The following is a 16279-nucleotide window of genomic DNA, read 5'->3' as shown; positions in this document are numbered from 1 at the left end:
CCGCAGTAAGAAGCTTAGGGAACAGGAGGTGCATGCACCAAGAAAGATATTTAATGATCTAGTGCAGCAAGCCCTGAAGTTGGAATAGCAAGCTAAGAAGGAAAGAAGTCATAAGAAGAGGAGGTCCAGTGGTAGCGGTACTTCTACTAAGAATTCTGGTTCCAGTAAGACCTTGATAGTTCTGAAAGCAGCTCAAATGAGAAGAGCAAAGACAAGGCTAAGAAGGGGTCTTGGTCTAGGAAGATTGATGAGATGGCCCGACAAATTGCTGAAATCAGCTAGACCAGACAACCAGTAAGAAGAGCAAAAACCTAGTGTTGAAAGTGTAAATCTAAAGACCATGTTTCCAATGAATGTCCACAATGTACTTACTACAAAGCTTACGGCCATCTATGGAACAACTATGGCATTCGCATTCATCATTTCAAGAAGTGGAAAGATTTGTCTATGGTGGCATTTACTAATGCTAAACTAGTAAGAGTGGAGACTACCATTGTACCCCAAGAAGAGAAATTAGGTATCAACGGTGTTGGTACGGGGCGCGATAGAGACCAAGGGGTACTGGCCTGGCCGGGTCGTGGTAATTTCTAGAGTCGAAGTTTGAACTGCTATACTTGTGGCAAGTATGGGCATTTCGCGGCTCAGTGTCCAAAAACACCTGTTACTTCGGCTACTGAGGCGAAAGCCCCAAAACCAGTTCCTGCACTATAAGCGGTTACACGCAGCAAAGGGGTGGTTGAAGAAATCCTAGATAATCCAGCAAAACTAGTCAATCTTGAAAGTAGCAAATGGGATCAACAAAAATAGGTGTGCAAATCCAAGGGTAAAGAAAAGGTGGTTGATGAATGCTAGGAGCAGAGAGAATTGGCGGCAAAAATCACATAGGATTTAGCCAAGAAGCTGTCAGAGCATCCAAAGAATTCTGATGCTCGGGTCATTCAAAAGATACCAGCAAAGTCTCCTGAGAAAGCACAACCAGATCAGTCAGGGTTTGGAACACATGAGACCATGTTGGCTGCAGTTGAGAGACTGATGGAAGAATTAGGGACTGACAAGGGAGCTGAAAGCACTAGAACAAAGGAATGGTATTGTGCAGATACTACCAATTCTTCAAGTTCTAATAGCAACTCCGATCATGAGAAGGAGAAAATTCATGTCAAAATTTGTGACAGAATTCAAAAACTAATGATGAAGTTAGAGGACGTTAGAAAAACTTTGCCTGAAGCATCGAATTTCATCAGACAGCGAAGGAAGGCCGAGACGGAAGCCAGAACGGTTGACTTGGCTGCTGTCAGAGATGATGAAGTGCCAATGATCCTGTAGATTATAAAGTTAGAAAAAAGTGGGAGCCACTATCTGGTGTCATACTAGATGGCGGAGTAGGGATAAACATTCTGGGGGTACATCTTCAGCAAAGGATGGGAATTACAAATTTGAAACTTGCACCTTTCAAAGTTCGAATGGCGGACCATCGAGTAGTGCAGGCAACTGGTATGATAGAAGGTATGTAGATAAGAGTGGTCAAGGAAAAGTTCTAAACTAGCTTCCAAGTATTACACACGCAAGACGCGTATAGGATGCTATTGGGGCGCCCATGGTTGCGAATCGCACAGGCTGCTCACGACTATGCTAATCAGACTCTGACAATACAAGGTGCCAAACAACACTAGGAGCTGGAAAAAGGAGCTGAGACCTGAAGAGCTTTGCCAGAAATATAAGGTGAAGAAAATTGAGAGAATGCTGGCAGCAATGAATATTTTCCCATTAACCGAGATAGATCTCAACGCAGTGTTACTGGACAAAGATCAGGCTGAAAAGCAAAAGAAGCAATTTTCAGACCATTTCACTGAGCAGAACTTTGGAGAACGGCCAGTTCAGCTAACTGGAAGGCCAGAAGAACTAGTTAATTCCAGTATACCACTGGATTCTGAACAAATACACTTGGAAGAAGTTACTAAAAATCAGAATAGCAGTTCAAAAATCAGGGGACCATCCTGGGATTACGATGAGGAGTCAACCAAGAGAAAAGTCGGAGGGCCTAGCTGGTTACTTCCAAATGATCAAGAAGTAGAGGAATGGAGTTTAGGTTCTGAGGAAAATCCTAGATTGATCGAAGTCAACAAGCATCTCAATCCTAAGATGAAAGAGAAGGCCCGAAATATGTTCCAGCAGTACAAGGATGTGTTTGCATGGGAACATACTGACCTTAAAGGAGTAGATCCAGAAGTATGTCAACATCGAATACCATTGAAACCAAATGCTAGACCAGTACGACTACAACAATAGTGAATGAATCTAAATTACACTAAGAAGGTCAAGGAAGAGATTGATAACCTTCTAAAGGCTAGGTTCATTACTGAAGTAGCTAGTAGTGACTGGTTGTTTCCTATTGTGGTGGTACCCAAGAAAAATGGAAAGTTGAGAGTGTGTGTGGATTATAGAAAGCTGAATGCTCAAACAATTAAGGATCCATTTCCATTACCCTTTACGGATATGTTGCTTGATGAAATCACAGGATATGAAATGTATAGCTTTATGGATGGTTATAGTGGCTATAAGTAGTTACAGATTGCTCCTGAAGATAGAAATAAAACCACTTTTATTACTGAGTGGGGAGCATTCATGTATCCGGTAATGCCATTTGGTCTTTGCAACTCACCAGCCACTTTTCAACGATGTATAATGGAAATATTCAGTGAATTCCTTCATCAATTCCTTGTCATATTTATGGATGATTTTACTATATATTCAACAGAGGAGAAGCATTTACTTTTTCTTGAAATGGTTTTCCAACGCTGTTAGAAAAAGCGGATCTATTTAAACCCATTCAAATCTGTTTTCTTAGTCTGGAAAGGACAGCTATTGGGACATGTAGTGTCCAGGAACGGTATAGAAATGGCCAATGACAAGATCCAGTGTGTCCAACAGGCCAAGGCTCCTCCGAATGTGTCAGAGTTTGCTCTTTTTTGGGATATATAAATTTTTATCGATGATTTGTGCACAAGTTTTCTTCACAGGCATTACCTTTGTCTAAACTTACAAAGAAGACCAGCAAGTTCAGTTGGATTGATGAATGTGAGGAGAGTTTTTAGAATTTAAAGAATGCTATTATCAATAAGCCAGTTCTTCGACAACCGAATTAGAACGTCATTTTTCATGTACATGTAGATGCTTCAGGACTGGCGATGGGAGCAATACTGGCTCAACCCGAAGCAAGGACTTATTATCCAGTATACTGCTCTCGCAAGTTCAGTCAGGCTTAACAAGGGTATACAGCTATTGAAAGAGAAGCCTTAGGGATGGTTTCAGTGCTACCAAATCCAAACATTATTTGTTGGGCAAGCTATTTCATTTTTATGTGGATCCTGAGGCCTTATTATTTCTGATCAATAAAGTCATTATTCAAGGCAGACTAATATGCTATATGATGTTCCTGATGGAATTTGAATTTTGTATCTTCCATAAGCCCGACAAAAACCATTGTGGTGCTGATTTCTTGTCCAAGAGTATGGATGGCTACTCTGAGGTGTCTTTAAGAGACGACTAGTGGATGCAGGACTGTTTAAGTTAACAGCGGTAGAATCAACTGATCCAAAATTGTATGAGGTATATCAGTTTCTTTGTAAGGGAGGATTTCCAGATAATTGGACTCAGAATCAGAAGAAGGCTCTGATTATTAAGAGTTTAAAGTTCACCATCATTGGAGGATCACTTTATAGATTAGGAGTTGATGGGATCCTTTGCAGATGTGTGCCTATGGAGGGACGAATGCAAGTTATTTCAGAGGCGCATAATGGGGATTCTGGGGGACATTTTTCTACTGATATCACTTCCAAAAAGATTCTGCAGGCTGGTTTATGGTGGCAAACTTTATATCTGATGTCAGAAGCTGATCCATCGCGGAGTCGCGCCTCTCCGTTTGGTTTGCTTGCCGTCATTGGCTTTCTGCGTGGACGGATAGGCAACTCGGTTGGAAAGCTATCTCTGACCTTGCATTGGCAGACTTCCTTCGATACCCAATACAGGAGTCGTTGCGTTGGAGCACTTCGATAGCTGCGTAGAAACCCGGGAAATGTCCATGGGTATCGAAAGCCCCGCCATCCTGCCCTGCCCTGCATTTCACGCGATTATTCTACTATACCATTACTTAGCGCTTCCCCAGTGATTGGCACGGAAGGGAAACCGGCGATAGCACTACGACTACGAGGTCAGGCCCAATGATTTCTCTATCTATCGCGCGGAACCCTTGCTGGCATGCGATTACCTGTTTGGTCAACTAGCTATTACATAGGTTGGCTCATAGGCCTGCCTTTAGGTTCCGCTTTTGTAAAACTTGTGATATATGCCAAAGAATGGGCAGACCCATGGCATCAGATATAATTCCTCTCACACCGGTTCAGCCACTAGGTGTTTTTATGAAATGGGGTCTAGAGTTTATGGGTCCCTTCAAGAAATTTACTCCAAGGAAGAATAGGTACATATTGATGGCCACTTGTTATGTGACCAAATGGGTAGAAGCTAGGGCTCTTCCCGACAACACGGCAAAATCCACTACTATGTTTCTATTTGAAAATATTGTTTGTCGATACGGATGTCCTATGGAGATTGTGATCAGAGTACGCATTTTATCAATGATACTATGGATATTCTCATGGATATGCTTTCAGTCAAGCATCGGAAATCCACACCATATTATCCTAGATGCAATGGGAAAGCCTAAAGTAGTAACAAGACTGTCAAGACTATTCTCACGAAGATTGTGCAGAAAGAGCCACACTAGTGGGCGCGACTTCAAACTTCAAACAACTCTATGGGCATATCGGACAGCTTATAAGGTCACCACGGGATTGACACCATTTAGAATGGTGTATGACACCGACATTGTTGTGCCTATAGAATTTGTCATACCCAGTCTCAGGATGGCAGCCAAGTATGCGTTAGATTTTAATCACAATCTGAAACAGAGACTGGAGGAGTTAACATAGTTGGATGAGTTAAGGCAGAGGGTTATGCTGGAAAAAGAAATTGTTCAGCAAAGAAGGAAACATTGGCATGACCGACAAATCAAAGTCATGGAGTTTCAGAAAGGCGATTTGGTTTTGTTATATCGATAGAAGCTAGGCCCTAAGAAACCGAACTTAAAAATAGCTTGGACAGGTCCATACGAAGTTGATTTGGTGTTCTCCAATGGCACAGTCTAATTGAAAGATTTATCTGGATTAGTGTTGCCAGGGGTATATAATGGGGCTAAAATCAAACTTATTCTTCAGAAGACAGAGAGAATTCTAGAAATAATGGTACTGGTAGTCTTGGAACTGACGACCAGGAAATTCTATAATAAACTATTTTAATCTTTTTTCATGTACAGCCAGTTCCAAAACCAATCAAAAGGTCAAAAAAGTTTCAGTACCATAACACCATGGCAGGACCAGAATCATCAAAGTGTTGAAATCAATATCAGCTTTTATGGGAAAAAGGGTCAGTTAAACTATTAGTGGTAATCATTTCAGAGAAGATGGAGAGGATTAGGCAATACATGTGCGCCATGTCATTTGTGGTACACAGGACTCTAGGAATGGTAAGTAGTGGAGATTTTATGGCACGGACGCGTATAACAGTAAGACGCGTAGGTATTTTTCCTCATAAATCTTCTGCGTGACATCTGCCAACAGTTACCCATTCGCCATCGCCAAACTCTGAAGTTTCGTTACTACAACCACAAACTTCTTCGTCTGAGGAAACTTCTAATTACTATCTATCTTTACCAGCTACACCAGGGTACAGATTTGAAGCTTCAAGTAAGTCCTCTTCTTCTCCCTTTACTGAGTCATTGTCTTCACGGTGTACGGGTAGGAAGAAAATGTCGAAAAGAATGCAGGAGACTATAGAGGAAACCGAAGCACATATTGCTGCTGCAAAAGCTTCTCTTCCACTTATTCCTCACAGTAAAATACAATGGTATGTGTTCACTAAGCAAGCCGAGCCGTTACTTTGACTGTGGGACTTGCATGTGGTTGTGCAAGCCACAAGAATTGAGTTGACACAGCTATCATTAGACAAGTTCTTGATACCTTTGATGTGGAGGATGGAAGTGCTATGGTCTATGGTATAAAAGTGTCGGTAACACCTAAAAATATTGCTTTTTCATTCAAAATGCTAAATGAGCCAAAGCCATATGTAGCAAAAACAAAACAAATCAGTGCAGCTCTGAGAAAGGAGATGTTGCCAAGAAGAAACGCAAAGCCAGCGCACAAGGGGTCCCAGTGTGGCAGGTCTGGACATTCCTGCTACTTACCTCTTTCTAGTTGAAGCTGTGAGTCTCAAAAACAACCCACCTTATGTGTCAGAAACACTGTTTGCTATGTTACTAGCAAGAAGATTGGACGCCATAGTCCAATCAATCTATGTCATATTCTGTCACATTATGTACTTTAGCAGGCTGCTAAGTTGAAGTCCCAAAATGTTTTCAAAGCTTGGTATGTTTGGTAGTTCCTTTATTGGGCAACTTCTCTGAATTCTCATGACCAGGTAAGGACGTCTTGGAGCCGGAAGCCCTTTCCGGTAACTAACAATGTGGAATTATCATCAAATGAAGAAGCCCCAGATAACCAGTTAGCCATCACTGGGCATAAGAGGAAAGCCAAGCAAGAGGAGGCTGGCAGTTCGAAAAGACCAAGAACTACATTGGCCAAAAGCAATGCTTTCCTTAGGTAGCTGGAAAGTTAGGTCAAAACAGTGTCTGTTGAAAGAACTCCATCAGACCAGACTTCAACTGGTCAATCAGAACAACCACTGGTGGAATCAGCCAGACAGCAGGGCAAGTTTTAGCAACCACCAGTGCAAAAAAAGAGGAGTCAAATAGGACCAGTGCTGAGCAACCAGTGGGTCAGACTGATAAGTGAAAAGGACCAGTGGTACCTTTGAGTCCAGTTGGTAAGTTTTTCATTCCTTATAGTGAGGCGGCTCTGCATTTAACCAAGAAGGACCAATTACAACAAATGTAGACTCATCCTCTCAAAGGACATCTACTCGTGCACAAATCTAATTATACTACACTACCATATATGGCTCCTGTCATAGTTTACGAGCTGGTTGCCTGTGACTGTTTCGTACTTATTCAGTCATCCTAGAACACTATTGTGAATGCCATAGAACAAATTTTGGATGCCTTAGTGTCAAATGATGAATTGACCAAGCTGAAAGATGAACTGAGGGAGACTAAGCAGCAAGTTGAAAAGTTGGAGCAGGAGAGAGGAGCCCAGTTCCTGCGGCACAGTGTCCTTGAAAATCAATCAGCTAGGACCATTCAGCACTTAGAAGATAAGTTGTCCAAAGATGGAGTATGAGATGCGGACACTTCAAGAAGAAAAGGCGGAGGCTGAAAGAGCTGTTGACAGATTTGAAACCATGCTACGAATGAAGCGAGTTGATTTCAACTCATTGCTGACTAGTCACACTGCCTTAAAAGCCACTTTAACTGAAAGATATATCTATAATAATTTGGCTAAGATACTGAATCGAGAGGGGAATGTTATTTTCAATATAGATAATCTAAGAGCATTTATGGAAACAATGCAGAGTGATTTGCATGATAAACTCTCTGAATACAATAGTGCTTTGGAAAATCAAGCTATCTTGGATTATATTGAGCAGCAAAAAAGCCTCAATGAGGATGATGATAAGGCAGCAGAAGAGGAAGAGAAGGAGGATGAACCAGAAGAAAGGCATGATGATGATGACTCCCCTTCATCTCCACCTTCAGGATCTGGTGCTGGTGTAACAGGGTCCATAGAAATAAATCAGTCCAACACAGACCACCCAAACCAGTATGAAGGTCAGCAGTCAGGTAATCAGCAAGCTGGAGATCAGCAACCCATCAACACTGAGAATTCACCAGTGCACCAGTCACAGCACAGTACGGATGAGAAGGGGAAAGACAAACTTGTGATTGAGGTTCTAAAAGGTGATCAGCAACATTCATTGCAGCTCATCACACTGAACAAGAGACTAAGACATCAGCAAGATTCTTTAACCAGGATGTATCTGGAGGATGGTGTTCTTTTGTCTGATCTTGAACGGTTTCAGCGACTCTATGTCGGCGCCAACAGAGAAATGGTCCAACATTGGAAATGGACCAAGAGGTGTGCCAACTACCTGAGCATCCTAACAGAATTCAGTTGCTAGTGATAGCCGTTTTTCGGCTCTCTATAATTGCCATAGTAAGTTACTCCACCCTACCAAATTCACCCAAATGCTATGGCTATCCCTACCATTTCACTGTACATAGGCATGTGTGAGTTAGGGGGCTTTTCCCATATCTTGTTAAAAACCCTCAGCTAGCTAGTCATTGGGCTAGTTGAGCCAAAAAAATAAAAAAAATAAAAGTATATTATGGCCTCTTTGTGTGTAAATATTTCATTGTATATATGGCCTAAATATAGGGATTTTTTATAATTATTTTGGTATTTGATTTAAATATTCTACTTAGGTGAGTGTTTTATTAAACCTATGTACACCTTCTTTCATTCTCTTACACCATAATTATATTTTTTTCCAATATTGTACATACTCTAACCTCATATTTTTCCTTTATACAAATCACTCCCACATTTTCACCCTCACCCTCGTGAAAACAAAAAATTGATTTCTACTCATTAGTTACTTTTATTATATTATTTACTTGCATACCTTTTCCTCTTTCACCCAAAATAATTCAAGGAGGGACCATATCATATGATTCCAATATCTTTCCATATCCATAACTCCTCCATATTTTTATTATTATTTTTACTCATTATTCTAACACCATGTGCTCATTGAGCTAAAGTCCATGAATAGTCCATACACTAGTCCCACCATGTATGTATTTCTTTATTCACCAATAATCCTCCTCCATGCATGGGTCAAGGGCAACTTGGATGCTTTGTATTATAATATGACAAAGGAGGGGCTCACTCTTGGATGCATTGTACAAATTCAACAAAAGAGGGGTCCATTAAAAGACTTTTGCAGGCATAAAAAACAGGCTTTTTGGTGAGAATTTTGGCACCTATCTCCACTCCGAATTTGGAGAGGTGGTCAAAAGAGAAAATGTAGCCCATGCTTTGAATAATTACCTCAAATGTTTTCATGATTTTTGGAGCTACCAGCGGTGAGCTATGATTTTTTGAGTGGACCCCAGTCTGCCCACTTTTCTCACAAGTAGCTTTTAGTCTTCTCTCACCCTTCCACACACCTACTCACTCTTACACATCCCTCCCTCTCCTTCCCTCACTCAAACCTGCAATTTCCATGGCTTCTCCGACCCTCTTCACCATTACCCTTCTCTCTCATCCCTATAGTTCTTTTATGAACCTCTACATTCATACACCCTCTCCATGTCTCTCTCTATTGCTCCTATGTTACAATTTCATTTACCTCTCCTAAAAATATCTAAAATTCAGCATCTTAACCATGATAAATTCTGCAAATTGAGGATTTTTCATCAACAAATTCTCTTTTCATCGTGGTGGTCAACCGTGGCGACAGCGTAAAGAAGCGAAGAAGAAGAAGAAGACTAGCGGTCATTTTTTCCACAATCTACACAAGGGTGAGTTCAAGCTTCTTCAAAGCTTCACCATCTCAATGATTCTCTTTTAATTCACCCCTCTTCCTTCATCAAATCAACTCATCCTACCCATTGTAAATGTAGCATTAACTTTCTAGTGATTACTAACCACTAACATACTAACACAAAATAGCCATTGACCTAACCATAAAAGACACCTCGCCTCAAGACATGTGTATAGTAACTCTCTCTCTCTCTCTCTCTCTCTCTCTCTCTCTCTCTCTCTACTTACTTTCACCTTATCTACCATCAATAATGCTCTCTTTTGATCCCACACCCATGACTCAAGCAGACAAAGAATGCCCGCAATGTTTTGATATTCAAAAAAATCATAATCCTGATTTGTTAGCTTGTAAATTAGGATTTCCAATAATCTTAATGAGGGGTCTCCAACATATAAATAGGCCCCTTTCCTTCTTGTAAAACAACCTCCAACATCTCACATAGCACCCCAACACTCTATGCATGAGGAGAGACTTAGGTGTAGCAACCACTTGTGAGCTTCACTCTTGGTGTGAGAGAAGCCTTCAAGCTACACATTGCAAGTGAGAGAGCGTGAGTTCCACAAACCTCAAAACCACTATTGTATATGCTCCTTCATCATCAATAAATTGAGGTTTGGTGCATCAAAGGCGTGATTCGACATTCAAATCTTCGTCCTTCCATTTGTGCAATACGGTTTGGTGAATTCAAGGTGACTTGTGTATTTGAGTTTTTATCGGTTGATCTTGATTTTAGAAAGTGTTTTAGTGTGTTTTTCATTGCCAGTTTTGTGTCCATTGTAAGAGGGTATTGTGGTGAGAGGTCTCCCACACCCTAAGACAATGTGTGTGTGTTTTGGAAATGTTTTAGCAATCACTAAGCATTGAGTGAGTTTATACAAGTTCTACGATAGCATCATAACGAACCATCTCCATTTGCAAGTCACAAATAAGGTATTACGCAAGATCCTTTTCTCTCTCTCTTCCCTTTGCTCGAGCTCTCTCTGGTCCAGTTTGTGTGTGTGTTGGTGTGAGGTTGTTTGTGTGTGTTGTGTGGTGCATCTTCTTGGTTGTGCCAAAATCTCTCTTGCGTCCTAGTTCGCATACCATAACTAGGTGGTGCCCGTGTCTTGTTTGGGTTTGGCTGTGGGTTTGTTGTTGTGTTGTGCTTGTGGTTGCCCCAATCCCAATTGAGCAGCACGGGAGCCTTGAGGGGTGTTTAGAGGTCGCCTCTCTTGTTGCCCGCCCCGGACCGCCTCAATTTTGGTGCCCCCTCGCTGGACGGCTTGTGTATGTTTTGTGTAGGCTCAACCTTTAGCATAATCAAGTAGCTTGCATGAATCACGAGAATTTGTATGATCCCTTCATTTCCATTGCAAGGCAAAAGGTACACATAATTCTTAGTACTAAGTTGCAATTTACACGTGTAATTCGTAGAATTTAAGGACCTCTTAGGTTGGCAGAGATAAACACATCAGTAAATCCTTTTATTTTGCCTCTCATTAGGTACGACCTTAGTTTAGACGTCTATATTTTTGTTTTGTTTTAAGCATAAGGTCATGCATAGACAATGGATAATGGCCCAAGAATAGAGGTTTTCCCCTTTCATTTCACTCCACACATTAGAATAAACATTGCAATTAGTAGAAAAATCCATTTTCAACAACGTATGGTGTTCATGTTTGGTGCCCAAAGAGTAGGAGAAATTCTCACGTCACCAAACCCTGTCATCCTACCTCTCATTGATTATCATAGGTCATTTGATGTGAATATTTTTATTTTGTTGTAGAATAGATTGCAATTTAGAGAATATTATTGTGTAGATCTTTTAAAGAAAGAAAAAACAAAAACGCGTCACTTTGAAATCAATTCAATGGAGAACCAACGCCAAATGTCTGGATATCCTCTTTTTTTTGGAGAGCCTGGAGAGGATGCAAAATTATTTTTGGCAAATTTCAAGATGTCTTGTCATATCAAGAGGATAGTAACTAATCAAGAACATGTAGAAATGTTTGAGGTAGTCCTTAGGAAAGATGCTAGCACTTGGTTTGACTCTTTGCCTGAGGAAGTTAAAGAAAATTACATGGAAGTTGGCAATCATTTCAAGAGATACTTCTTTGATCCCCAAAACACTCAAAAGCTATGGAAAGACATTGTTTCTTATAAGCAAAAAGACTTAGATGACTACTACTTGTACAAACAAGAGTTCCTATGTCTTTGGGCTCTATGGATACGAAATGTTGCTAACCCTGGTGATGGTGCAGAATTTCTAAAGAAGGAGAGGTTCATAGACTGACTCTTTCCTGACCTTAAGGTAAAAGTTGAGGCGAGTGCACCTGCTACCTTTGTGCAGCTAAAACTAGGGCTACTGAGAAATATAGGAAACTCAAGTGCTTAAGGGGAGAGGTTCCAATAGAAGGTCTTAGACCCAAAGGTAAGTCACAAGCATCAACATCTAAGGAGCTTCCTGAGGTAACGGCGGAAGTGATTGAGAAGTTAAATGAATCTTTAAGCAGCTTGTCAATTCACCTTGCACAAGCTGTAGGTCCAAAGGGACAAGCAAAGAAGTCTGAAGAGCGAGACCCACGACCTAGGAGAGTCTTGCAATGTTGGAATTGCGGTGAGTCTGGACATGGGATGTATACTTGTCCTTGGCCCCGTGGGGAGCCAGGGAGACCTAACTTGAATTACCCAGTGATGAATGCAGGTGAAGGAACTAGTCAGCAACCATGGCTTATACAAAGGCCAAACAGGGCAAGACCACCTCCACAAGGAGTGGAAGGAGTTCCACATTTGCCAGACCCAAACGTGCATGTGGTAGAGGTGACAAATTCAAGAGAGGTTGACATGGAAGCAAATGGCATTAAGCGTGGCCGAGGGAAAGGTAAGGAGAAAGAAGGAGTTACATCACAAAGTGACCATGGATGAGAAAAGAAGTCAAAGGAGACCAAGGAATCTAAGAGGACTCGACGTCGTATCAACCTCCAAGACTTTCCTCTTGGACATGGAATGGCTCCATACAACCTGTTGGAAGACCTGAGAGGTAAGGGTCCTGATATCTCATGGCCTCAATTTCTTGCATTATGTCCACAAGTTAGGAGGGATTTAACAAGGGCAGTTAGCACTAGGAGAAAGGTAAAAGAGAGTGTGCCTGCTGTAAAAATTGCACAAGCTAAAATGAATGAGGACATTACACATGTGCTAGATTGTTACATAAAAGGGAGATTGGTTAGGAAAGGTCTAGTGGATGGGGGTGCACAAATTTGCATCATGACAGAGGGACTCATGCAAAAACTAGGCATGCACATCCATGAGACACCTGAAATTAAGTTCAAGATGGCAAACAATAGCAAGGCTAGGTGTGTAGGCATTTGTAAAAATGTTTTTGTGGAGGCCTTTGGCATTAAAAAGGCAGTGGATTTCTATGTCATGTCTACCAAAGGAAATGGTTACCCATTTATCCTAGGGAGACCATGGCTAATGAAAATGCGAGCTTTGCAGGATTGCGAGAGTGGAAAGCTAATTTGCAGGAACGACAATCATAAGAAGGTTGTCTTTGACATGAAGGAGCAACGCCAAGAGGAGCTCCATGAAGAATCATCTCAAGTGAGACGGAAGAAGGTTGGACCGATAACACTTCAGAAGAAGAAAGTAGCGGCAGCATTACTGAAGAGGAGTCTTCCATCGAAGTCATGGGGGTAAGGTTTAAGCCAACCAACCAAGAGACCTCTTGTCAAGGTTTGGGGGAGGTAGGTTCCCAAGAGAACCAAAAAGTGGAAGATGAAAGAATGCTAGAAGGTATGCTATCTACAACACTTACAAAGGATGAAAGAGAGGAGTTCAAATGTGTGCTAATGAAATTTCCTAGGCTTTTTGCTAAAGACTACACCGATGTGCGTGGAGTAGATGTTGTTCAGCACAAAATTGAGTTGAAGCCAGAGGCCACACCTAAGGCTCAAAAGCTAGGAAGGCTAGGAGTCATCAAGGAGCAGGCTTTACTCAAGGAGGTAAGAAAGCTTCTAGTAGCAGGTTTCATTTATCGAGTGGAGAATTCAGAGTGGGTCTCTCCCGTTGTTGTCACTCCTAAGAAAAACGGAAAGTGGAGGGTGTGTGTGGATTACCGTCCACTCAATGAGGCAACAAAAAGATATCACTTCCCCCTCCCATTTCAGGATGAGATACTAAATGAGGTAGCTGGTCATGAGAAGTACACTGTGTGTGATGGCTACTCAGGCTACCTTCAAATAGGTATCGCATTGGAAGATCAATTGAAAACAACCTTTATCACTCCTTGGGGTTGTTATGCTTTTAGAGTCATGCCATTTGGTCTGACAAATGCTCCTGCAACATTCCAACGTTTCATGAACATGGTGTTTCAAGCATTCTTTGGAAAGTCAATTAGGGTGTTCATTGATGATTTTTGCATTTATAGCTCAAAATCATTGCATCTACGAAGGGTAGAAGAAGGTTTAAAGAAGCTCTACGACATGGGAGGTCAACTCAACCCCGACAAGTGCCACATAGGTGAGGATGAAGTGATCTTGCTCGGTCACAAGGTTTCCTATAAAGGCATTAAGGTGGATCCTTCAAAGGAAAAGGCTCTTATTGAGCTCCCATCACCGAAGATTCTTAAGGAGGTCATCTCTTTCATTTAGAAGGTGAAGTATATGTCACGCTTCATTCACTTAGCCTCGGAGTTGCTTCATCCTTTGCAAAAGTTGACACAACAAGTAGAATTTGCATGGTCTGATGAGCTTGAAGAGTATTTTTGTAACATTAAAGTCATTTTGTCAGAGCTACCAACACTCATGCATCCTTGTCGGGAGTACACATTCTTTGTTAGCTCTAGTGTTGGAAGGGAAACAATTGGTGCTGTGTTGCTACAACAAGATCCCCACACTACAAGGATGCGACCCATCTACTTTGCTAGTAGGGTCATGAATGCTTTGGAGACAGACTACACAGAAGTAGAACTCATGATGCTTTCTCTCATGTTTGCGATAAGGAAGTTTAGATCCTACTTGCTCCCAAAACCTTTTGTAATCCTCACCGCAGAGAATTTGTTCCCTTGGGTGTCATCTCAAATGAATCTTAGTACTAGGATCTCAAAGTGGATTATGGAGTTGCAAGAGTTTCAATACTCTTTCAAGGTAGAAGACAGTGTGGGTGCACAATTGGCAGGGATTCTCACTTATAGGGTGCATGAAAAGGAGATTAAGGTGCCTGAAGTAAAGACCCTACCATTGCCACCACCAAAAAGTATTCCTAATGCTTTTACCTTGTTCTTTGATGGAGCTTTTCGATGAGCCACATGGAAAGCAGGGGGAGGGCTAGTGTTGCTCAACCCAAGTGGAGAGGTGGTCATGAAAGATAAGGTCAATCTACCAGGTTCAACTAGCAACAATGAAGAAGAATACGACACACTACTTCATGGTTTGAAGATGTGCATTGGCCAAGGGATAAAACGTCTCATGGTAAAGGGAGATGCACTTCTCATTGTTAAACAGATTTTAGGCATTTGGGCATGCAAGAATGAAAGCTTAAGGACAAAAGTTCATGCCATTTGTAAGATGTTTAATCAGTTTGAAGAAGTGCAACTATATCATATTCCGAGGAAACAAAATGAAGATGCTGATTTACTTGCACAACAAGCAGTTACATGTGTTGAGGGAGAAGTGCAGGTCATCATGGTGGCAGCAGTTGTCAAGCAACCGAGATACCAGGGATTGGAGTCATTGGCTCCCATTATTGGCTACATTTTGGAGGGTGAGTTTCCACAAGACTTCACGAAGGCTCAGAAGAGGAGACTCATGAAGAAGGCAAGTTTCTATCTCTTCTTAGAAGGCTCCCTCTATCAAAAAGGTAAGGATCAAGTGTGCAGAAGAGTACCAACTATCGACGAAATTCCATCCATTCTAAAAGGTTTGCATGAAGAGGCATGTGGTGGTCATTTTGCCCAAGAATCAACTGTGAAGAAGATTTTGTTTACGGGGTATGTTTGGCCAAGCTTGCATGTGGACGTTCAACATTGGTGTAAAAGTTGTCACAATTGTCAAATAAATGGAAATAGAAGGTTGGTGCATGGCCCGAGGCAAATAGTTCTTGCAAATGGACCCTTTGAAAAGTGGGGCTTTGATGCTATGGGTCCTCTGCCTAGGACAAAAAATGGTAAACTCTACATTCTAGTGGTTGTAGACTATATGACTAGGTGGGTGGAAGCTCAAAGTGTGGCAAGAGTGAATGAGAGGACAATTAGCAAGTTTGTGTACAATCACATTTGTTGCAGATTTGGCACACCTTTGGAGATTGTTTCTCATAATGGTCCAGGGTTTAGGAAGGGCTTGCTCACAGAAGTTTGTGAAGAGCTTCACATTCTACATCGTCATAGCACACCATACTACCCAGAGTCAAATGGTTTGTTGGAGAAGGCTAATGGTGTCATTGCAGGAATCATTAGAAAGATGGTGCAAAACAAGACAAAATTATGGGATGACTTCTTGGATGGTGCCTTGTGGGCATATCGAACCACATATAGGGAAGCCATGGATTTCACACCATTTCACTTGGTCTATGGTCAAGAGGCTTTGCAGCCTATCGAGCTCAACATTCCAACAATGCGACTTCATGGAAAAGGAGCACAAGATGATCAAGAGGTATGGATGGATTGACTTATTACGTTAGTGGAGCTTGA

The sequence above is a fragment of the Adiantum capillus-veneris genome, chromosome 28, assembly GCF_014529385.1.
Source record: "Adiantum capillus-veneris isolate H3 chromosome 28, ASM1452938v2, whole genome shotgun sequence".
NCBI lineage: Eukaryota > Viridiplantae > Streptophyta > Polypodiopsida > Polypodiales > Pteridaceae > Adiantum > Adiantum capillus-veneris.
This window is presented reverse-complemented; position numbering follows the sequence as displayed.